The sequence below is a fragment of the Teleopsis dalmanni genome, chromosome 1, assembly GCF_002237135.1.
Source record: "Teleopsis dalmanni isolate 2A chromosome 1, ASM223713v2, whole genome shotgun sequence".
Taxonomy (NCBI): domain Eukaryota; kingdom Metazoa; phylum Arthropoda; class Insecta; order Diptera; family Diopsidae; genus Teleopsis; species Teleopsis dalmanni.
In genome coordinates, this window is record NC_051846.1 from 69,710,246 (window position 1) to 69,720,573 (window position 10,328).

The following is a 10,328-nucleotide window of genomic DNA, read 5'->3' on the forward strand; positions in this document are numbered from 1 at the left end:
CAACCCGAGCAACGACTTGGAGGCCAAGAAAATCAGCAGAGAGAGTTCAGTCCACAAAAATACCCATACGTCCCAGAATTGAAGTACTTCTGCAGCAATGTTATTCAGAACAGAAGCCAGAACTGGTTAAACCCGTGACCGAAGTAATGACACTAACGAAGAGTCATCCACCAGAAGAGTTAGCCACCTGTCCACCAACACCACCCACAGCCAAGAGAATCCTAACACAGGTGTATGACGACAAACCAACTCCAAATCCTGAACCGGCGGTAAAGAAATACCTACAATCCGACGAAATACCGGCCGCTATAACGACCGAGATACAGCAGAGGATAGTGGTCTTCAACAAAAGGGGCAAGCAGAACTTTCGTTTGGCCTTTGCTGACGAGGGATAGGCGAGTCCCCAGCATTGTATTAGGAGTGTGTTAGGGACAACAGTGGGAGCTCGGACTAGTTGGTCGGGACACATGACGATTCGTCTGGCCATTGCTGACGGTCACCATGTGGTTGGACGGACAAGTCTGGGTGAAGTGATAATGGATGAGCTGCCTCCTATCTGGTTATAGCTGGCATAAGACAGCTCAACCAGTCCTCGGGACCACCATCTGGCCAAAGCTGATGGAGAAGCGGATGACGAGCCACGAACACTGTTAGGAGACGTGCAGAAGATACGAGCGTTTGGCAATTGTTGACGAGCGTGCTCAGGCATAGCACCAGTGGCAGGGACCTTTGCCTGGCTATAGCTGGCAAGAGTACGCATCAGTTCCACCGTTTACTATTAGAGCTATTTGGGATTTGACACAATTGCAGGCCGTACCTTACCGACTCCTGGGTTTGTCCAACGCCTCAGCAATTCAACGCTTCTGTTCTGTCCAACGCCTCAACAATCCAACGCTTCTGTTTTATCCAGCGCTCCCATCGGATACAACGGCCTCAGCAATTCAACGCTTCTGGTTTGTCCAACGCCTCAGCAATTCAACGCTTCTGTTTTATCTAACGCTCTCATCGGATAAAACGACTCCAGCAATCAACGCTTTGGTTTTAGTTCATCTGTAACTTTAAAAATTCTCATTAATTTTAATTGACATCATCCTAAAAATACGAAACACTGTGTCTCCTGTTCTTATTTAAAATTCTTTTAACGTACCCCTGGCATACTCGCTGAGTTATACCCCGGCTATAGTTAGGGCCGGAAGAGGTCGTTACAACCTTCTGCTCAAAAAGTACTCGGATTTTTTAAATAAAACACAAATTTTAATTTAATTCCAAATTTATTTTATCTCCTTCAAAATATGCTCCTTCTGAAGCGATACACATATGTCGACGCTTAACCCAATCTTCCATACACTTTTCGTAGGCCCGTGAAGGTATGGCTTTTAGTTCCTTCAGCGAATTCTCTTTTACCGATTCAATCAACTCAAAACGCTTACTACGAAGGGACAATTTAAGTTTCGGGAACAGAAAAAAGTCGCACGGCACCAGATCTGGCGAATATGGTGCCTGAGCGATTATTAGAGCTACTGCTCTGCTATGCCCTAAATACATAGCCGCCTTGAACCTTCTTCGCTCAATTCTTTTGGGGTGAGTAAATTTTGAAGATTCCAAAGTGAGGTTGCTAACTTTGGAGCCAACGACAGTTAAACCGGACTTTTGTGAGACCACACTGCCGGTGTCGGAATCGCCAGATTCAGCGGCTTCGGAATTTGAAGAGAAGACCTCAACAATTTCCTACCGCCTTTCCTGAGATCGCGACGAAGTTACTGCCGACGTGTACAATATTTCCGCAAGCGGAGAAGTAGACGGTGGCCATTATGACCCGCTGTTGAAATGGGTGGTGGCTTTCACCCCAGTGGCATCAAGCTCATTTGAATTATTAATAAATTGTTTTTCAATAATTAAATGTTTTAATGACCAAAAGAAATTTTTTTTAAAAATAATTATTTCACGGGCTGATTGGTCAGTTATTTAATAATGATATTTAAACAAAAAAAAACTTTTATTATTTAGTTTTATAAGATTTTTATTGTCCAATATTTCGACTATAATCTATAGTCATTATCGGGGAACTATACATATAAATATATTGTAATTAATATGAAGGTATACATTACATAGAAACAATAATAAATTACATTTACATTGAAACATGAAACATACATATGTATTTGGAAAATATACAATACTTTGACTATAAGAATCATGAAAATAACATATATATAAGAAAAATATATTTATCCTCTTCCGGATTTGTCGAAGATGCTTTTATACACCTGCGCACAGTGTTGTATGTCACTTTTGAAATTTAGTCTGGTATCACTTGGAGTTTGTTTTTCTATAAAAAATTGAACGATTCTGGATTGAATGGTCATAAACGACATAGCATCGTTTATTGTGAGAAGTCTAATTATAAGTGGAGGTCGACAGGTATCCAGAGTTCGCGTATTAAAAACCAACTATCCATGGCCATTCATCCCTCGGCATATACTGTTCCACCTTGGATTTGAGCTTTGATTTAAGACGCTTTTACATGCGTCCGAACGATCACAATTAGCCAGCATTTATAGTAGAGACATGACCATACTATGGACCTGTTTCTAGCCGCCCCCGCATAGAGGATGTAATCACACTATCGACAGTATACAACAGTTACGGCACGTACACAAAGTGTTTATCCCCCTGTGTATCTGAAGACTGACGGCTAGGAAATTAACTTACTAAATCCAGAAAATCCGTCACTAAAAGAAGAATTACGCCGGTTAAAAACGCAGGTTGAAAACATGGACGAAACCAATAGAAGTGCGAATATTGTTATAAAAGGATTATCGTACGACACAGTTATGTCTGCTGAAAAGAAAATCCAGAAACTATGCAATAATATGTTGAATGTAAATGCATATGAGTATACTGTGAAAAATTTATCTAGTAATGATATTTCCATTGCAAAACTTGGTCGGAATCGTAGGCTAAACTGAATTTATCCTGTAGTGCCCATGACCTACGTTAATATCATATGTGACAAGCCACTGTTCATTCAGATAAAATAAATGTGTCATAAATTATAATATGCACTTTTGTCTGTTTGACGCTTTGACTTTGATCATATTACTTAAAAGAAATAGTTTGACTCATGCTGTTACAAATATGCATTTGTAACATAAGACATGATAAGCACGTATGGTCATTGCACTATTCCAACCTAAATTCTGGAAAGTGCATTAACTCTTTAAAAACAATATATGACGTATTATTGTAATGCGTTAGAAGAGTATTTGTTTATAAAATTAATGTAATAAAACAATTGATGTAATTTATGGGAGTAACCAATGCATTGATTGGTTACTCAAATTAATCGAAAAGTAAATAATAATTGTTTAGTAAATAAGCTAGAATAAGTATAAATACCCATAATTTTTGATAATAAAATAGATTCAATTTAACTTAAGACAAGGCTACGTCTTTGATTTGAATCGTGTTCTATGCGGCATTTAGATGCTGAAAGAACATTAAGCGGCTGAAGAGCTTAGTAATACTCAACAATAATCTGATAGGTCGTTTCCACTCTTATTGGTCGATAGGAGATCCTTTAATTATTTCAGGATTTAAATATTATTAATCAAGAAGACCTAATCCAGCAAACCTGCTAATATATATATTGATGATTCTGACATCCTGCAATAACCATTATATGGCAATGGTAGAATAGCATTACATAGCAATAATACAACATCTTTACATATGGTGATCCTGTTAAATCATCACATATCATTACATTGCGATCAATAATCATTACATGGCGAACCTACCAGGTTAACATCATAACATGGCGATCCTGCCCCTGACGGACCGAAACTTCTAAAAGCAGTTCAAAACTTCTAAAAGCAGTTCAAAACTTCTAAAAGCAGTTCAAATCCTCTAAAGCAGTTCAAATCCTCTAAAGCAGTTCAAATCCTCTAAAGCAATTAAATAACAAGAAGCCTGCCCACTACGGATCTAATCAACTAATCATCTTCTAATTCTACGAATGGAAAGTTATAATTGTTTTGTTTGTGGTAAAAGTTTCCACACAAAAAAAATACTAAATAAACATTTGAGTACACACCAGTACATTATTGATTTTGCAAATGATTTAATTTTAAAAATTTTTTTTAAAAAAAAATAAATAAAACTGGAAATGTCACAACAAGAAATTGATGACACATTTGCAAAAATTGTGAAAACTTTACAACAAGCAATTTTAAACAATCCAGAAACGGGTCCAAAACCCATAACATTAGAAGAATATCGTAGAAGAAATCCTGGTGGAAGAACCAAGGAAATAACAGTAGAAGAGCATAATAGACCACAAAAGAAAAGAGGTGGCCAAAAGAGAAGGTTTATAAGAGAAAAAGGAGAGCTAAAAAAATTAATAAAATTAGCAGAAGGCAAAAATAGAGCTATTTTGCAACAACAACTGCAAGAGTTAACTCAAAATGGGTGGCACACAGACCAAAGAGGAGGTCATAAACAATAATAATGCAGCAGCAACAACAATCAACACTGATAGCACTAGCACTATAATATATTTAACATTTATTATACTAATTATATTATTACTGAATAAAATACATTCTCATTTTAAAAATTATATAAAAAAGCAAGCACTAAGAAATATTAATGTATAGTGTTATATAGATATTGTAAAAAAAAAAAAAAAGAAAAATTTTTTTTTAAATAAATAAAAACTTATATAAAAATAATGTATTCTAGAAGCGATATTTTAATAATAAAAAACATAGAAATAACTGCTATAATATTAATAGCAATAATCATAATAACAATAATATTATTATATGTATTAATAAAAATATTTAAATTTAGATAAATTTTTAAATGGATTTGACAGATTTAAAACATATATTATCTAATCTAAAGAAAAATCCGAAAAGAACTTATACTGATAGATATATTAGCATAACTAAGAATTATATAAAACAAATTTGGTTAGAAATAGAAAGAAATACTGACATAAAATATTTACAATTAGTAAGAACGAAGTTTGACACAATAGTAGATGAAATAAATAAATATTTAAAAAACAAATCAGAACAGATTAGCGACAGTGCAATATCAAAACTTGATAAAATGGCTAATTTTGACATGTTAACAGCTTCAAAAATAATTCCTGAATTTAATGGAAATGTAAAGAGTCTATCTAACTTTACCGGTACTTTGCAATTCTACTCAGATTCGTTGAAGGATGAAGTAGAGAGAACTATTCTACTAAATTTTGTAAGATCAACTAAACTTTCTGATCGAGTTAAAAATAAATTGGTTGCAAGTGAAGAAGATGACACAATAAAAAATTTTATTAAGAAGCTAAACACAATTTACAAACCAAAGGCCAATCCCTTAATTATACAAAACAATCTTACTAGAATGCGTCAAGGCATACAAATGATTGCTCAATATGCTTTAAAAATAGAAGAACAAATAGCAATGCTTAATCAAATATACATTTCAGAGCAAGGAGATGAGAATAGAGATGTCATACTAAAGATGACAGATCAATTAGGCCTCAGTACATTCACATATGGGCTGAATGAGAAGATAAGAAATGTGGTTATAGCAGCCAGGATATCGACATTATCTGAAGCCATACAGATTGCAACAGATGTTGAGACACAAAACAAGAGTCTGATGCAAAATGCATACAGAAACTTTAACTACAAATCAAACAACCAGGGATATAGATCAAGAAATGACAGAAGTCATGGAAACAATAACTCAATGAGGTTTCCAAACAAGTACAGCAATCAACGAAGCAACTATAATAGTCAAACAAGAAATTTCAATAATTTTCAACAAAAAAACGGGAACACCCCCGGTCACAATACCCCGGGGAACATAAACTCAAATATCAACAAGAATGTTCGAAAGTATTAAATTTTACTTCGGCAAAAAAACATTTCTAACTGTATAACAATAAAAACTTCAATTAGCAATAAGTTTATAACTTTACTAATAGATACGGGCGCCGAAACATCAATATTAAAGAGAGATTTATTAGAAAATAAAAATTTAAAAATAGATACTACAAAAAATTACAAATTAAATGGCATTTGTAATAGTAGAATATCTACAGAAGGATTATTAAAAACAAAATTATTTTTAGATGAGAAAAGTATATCTCATGAATTCAATATCGTTAAACCCAATATAAATCTGCCAACTGACGGCATATTAGGTAGAGATTTCTTATTAAAGCATAACTGCAAGATAGATTATGAAACATGTACATTAACGATGCCTTATCAGGAAGATGAAATAATCTTACCTATAAATATAAATACAAAAAATCTGGCATATATAACACTGCCCCCTAGAGCAGAAGTAGTTCAACCTATAAAATTAGATATAAATGAAGATAGTATAATTTGTGGTAAAGAAATAATGAAAGGAGTATTTATAGCTAATTCCGTAATACCAGGAATAGGTATAAAACACATTCGAATATTAAATACAAGAGAAACACCAGTAGTCATAAAAAATGCAAAAATAGAAATAAAAAAATTAGAAGATTATAACATATTAAATTATAACAGAGCGTCCCTATACGCTAATAGATTTGATAGAATAAAGAATTTATTGAAACTCCCATGTTTAGATCAAAAAGCAGAAAATTCGATATTAAACATTTGTGAAGACTTCCAGGAAATATTTCATTTAGAAGGAGAAACTCTAACAATTAATAATTTTTATGAGCAGCATATATCAACTACAGACAAAACACCAGTTTACATAAAAAATTACAGAACTCCGAATACGCAATTACAAGAAGTGAATAAACAAGTAGATAAATTACTAAAAGAAGACATAGTAGAACCATCAACAAGTCCTTATAATTCACCAATCTTATTAGTTCCAAAAAAGAATAAAGATGGAGAAGAGAAATGGAGACTAGTAATTGATTTCAGACAACTTAATAAAAAAGTAGTAGATGATAAATTTCCACTAACTCGTTTAGAAGACGTTCTAGATAAATTAGGTAAAGCGAAATATTTTTCTACACTTGATATGACTAGTAGTTTTCATCAGATTCCACTTAACAATAAATCGAAACATTTAACTGCGTTTTCAACCAATACAGGTCATTTTCATTTTAAAAGATTACCTTTTGGCTTAAAAATTTCAACTAATAGTTTTCAAAGAATGCTAACTTTAGCATTAACTGGTTTGGATTCGTCCGCATTTTTATATGTAGATGACATAATAATATTCGGTTCAAATTTAAAAAATCACAATGAAAATCTAATAAAAGTATTTAGTAGACTACAAGAACATAATCTTAAATTAAACCCTGAAAAATGTAATTTTTTACAACCAGAAGTTGTATATCTTGGACATTTAATAACAGCGCAAGGTGTATGCACTGATCCAAGCAAACATGAAGTGATCCGAAATTACCCGAAACCTAGAAATTCAGATGAAGTTCGAAGATTTGTTGCCATGTGCAATTATTATAGAAGGTTTATACAAGATTTTGCTGAAATAGCTAGACCTCTTAATAACTTACTAAAGATGAATCAAATATTCTGCTGGTCGGAAGAATGTGATAAATCTTTTGAAAGTTTAAGAACAAAGTTAATTTCACCACCAATCTTAAGCTACCCAGATTTCTCGAAAAATTTTATATTAACGACAGATGCCTCTAATTATGCATTAGGAGCAGTTTTGTCACAAGGAGAAGTAGGAAATGATAAACCAATAGCTTATGCTAGTAAAACTCTAAACAAGCATGAAATAAACGAGCCTGTAATAGAGAAAGAACTTCTTGCAATTCATTGGGGAATTAATTATTTCAGACCATACTTATATGGACGAAATTTTACGGTATATACTGATCACAGACCATTAGTTAGTCTTTTTACACACAAGAATCCATCTTCAAAACTGACGAGGATTAGAATAGATTTAATGGATTACAATTTCAACATTATATTTAAACAAGGGAAAATGAATACGAATGCAGATGCACTATCTAGGATTCAATTAGATTCAAAGCAACTAATTGAAATGATACCCAAAAATATAAATGTATTAACTAGAACAATGAGCAAAAATATTAAAGCACATAAAGAAGAAAGTAAAAAGCAAACCTTGAATGCTAACACGGAGATTGATCACCTCCACATGTGGGAAGCAACATCAATAACAGATGTAAGATTTGTAAAGAAACTTGAATTTAAAAAGGTAAACCATTCTGCAGATGGAAAAGAAGAAAAAGCACTTGAACATAAAAATAATAAGTTCAATAGAAATAGTGCAAAATATATTAAAGGTGGAAAAGCACTTGAACATAAAAATAATAAGTTCAATGAAAATAGTGCAATAAATATTATAGCAACAAATAAAATAGTTGTCGAATACAACGAGAAATCATTATCAGAGATAAAATTGATTCTGAAGAAGTTATTATTCAAAATGAACAACTTAAAAATTACAAAGCTAGCGTTAGCAGAAAATGATGAAATATTAAATGAAATAAACTTGCAAGAAATGAAAGAAATATTTAATAAGCTGCAAAATGAATTAAAATTAAAAGAAAGTCTAGACATAATTATATATACACCACCGAAACGAATAGAAGATACAAAAGAAATGCTCAGATTAATAAAAGAATATCACGAATCTCTACATGGAGGACATTGTGGAATTAAGAGATGCATAAATAAATTAAAACAAAAATTTGTTTGGAAAAACATGAACAAAATGATAAAAAATTTTGTCAACAACTGTGACACATGTGCAAGAGTTAAAATAATTAGGCACACAAAAGAAGAATACCAAATTACCGAAACACCAAACACATCATTTGATGTAATAACAATAGACACAGTAGGCCCATTAATACCATCTAACAAATATAGATATATTTTAACACTTCAATGTGAATTAACAAAATTTGTAGAAGCGATTCCTTTAGAAACGAAAGACGCTGTAAATGTTGCGAAAGCAATTGTAGAAAAATTCATACTTAAGTACGGTTGTTTTAGAAAAATGAAAACTGACAAGGGCACAGAATTCACAAATGAACTTCTAAAAAACATTTGTAAATTGTTAAAGATAGAAAAAGTAACATCAACACCATTTCACCATGAGACATTAGGAACAGTTGAAAGAAACCACAGAGTTTTGAATGACTATTTGATGACCATGAAAACAATAAACAATTGGGACGAATTACTTCCTTATTACGTGTACAGTTACAACTCGACTCCACACACAACAACAAAATACACTCCATTTGAATTAGTATATGGTAAATTATGTGCATTACCATGTGAAATTATTAAAAATAAACAAACGATATATGATATTGAAAATTATGCTAATGAATTAAAAATAAAATTAAAATTCTCTCAAGAAAAAGCAAAAGAACAATTAATTAATGCTAAACATTTAATGAAAGAAAAACAAAAAAATGTTAATAAAGCAAAATTTAAAATAAATGATTTTGTATATGTCAAAAAAGGCAACAGAAAGAAATTAGATAACCCATATAAAATTGTATCACAACAAGGTACAAACAGTACATTATTAATGAATGAAAAACTTGTTGAACTGCACAACAATAATTTAATAAAATGCAGAAGCAGCAAAAAATAAATTTTGTAATACCATATTAAGTAAGAATTATACAAATACTACATTTTTAAAATATTAAATAATAATATCATATTTTGCTAGATATGAATCCACATATTAAATAATAATTACGTTTATAGCAATTAAAAAAAAAAAGGTATATAAAATTGTTAATTTAAGAAATATGATATATGAAGAATTAATCACTTATAATGATATAAAATTTGTAGTGCAAATTACTTAAATATTCAATTCAATTAATTTACACTTTTCTAAAGGGGTAGGGTGTAGTGCCCATGACCTACGTTAATATCATATGTGACAAGCCACTGTTCATTCAGATAAAATAAATGTGTCATAAATTATAATATGCACTTTTGTCTGTTTGACGCTTTGACTTTGATCATATTACTTAAAAGAAATAGTTTGACTCATGCTGTTACAAATATGCATTTGTAACATAAGACATGATAAGCACGTATGGTCATTGCACTATTCCGACCTAAATTCTGGAAAGTGCATTAACTCTTTAAAAACAATATATGACGTATTATTGTAATGCGTTAGAAGAGTATTTGTTTATAAAATTAATGTAATAAAACAATTAATGTAATTTATGGGAGTAACCAATGCATTGATTGGTTACTCAAATTAATCGAAAAGTAAATAATAATTGTTTAGTAAATAAGCTAGAATAAGTATAA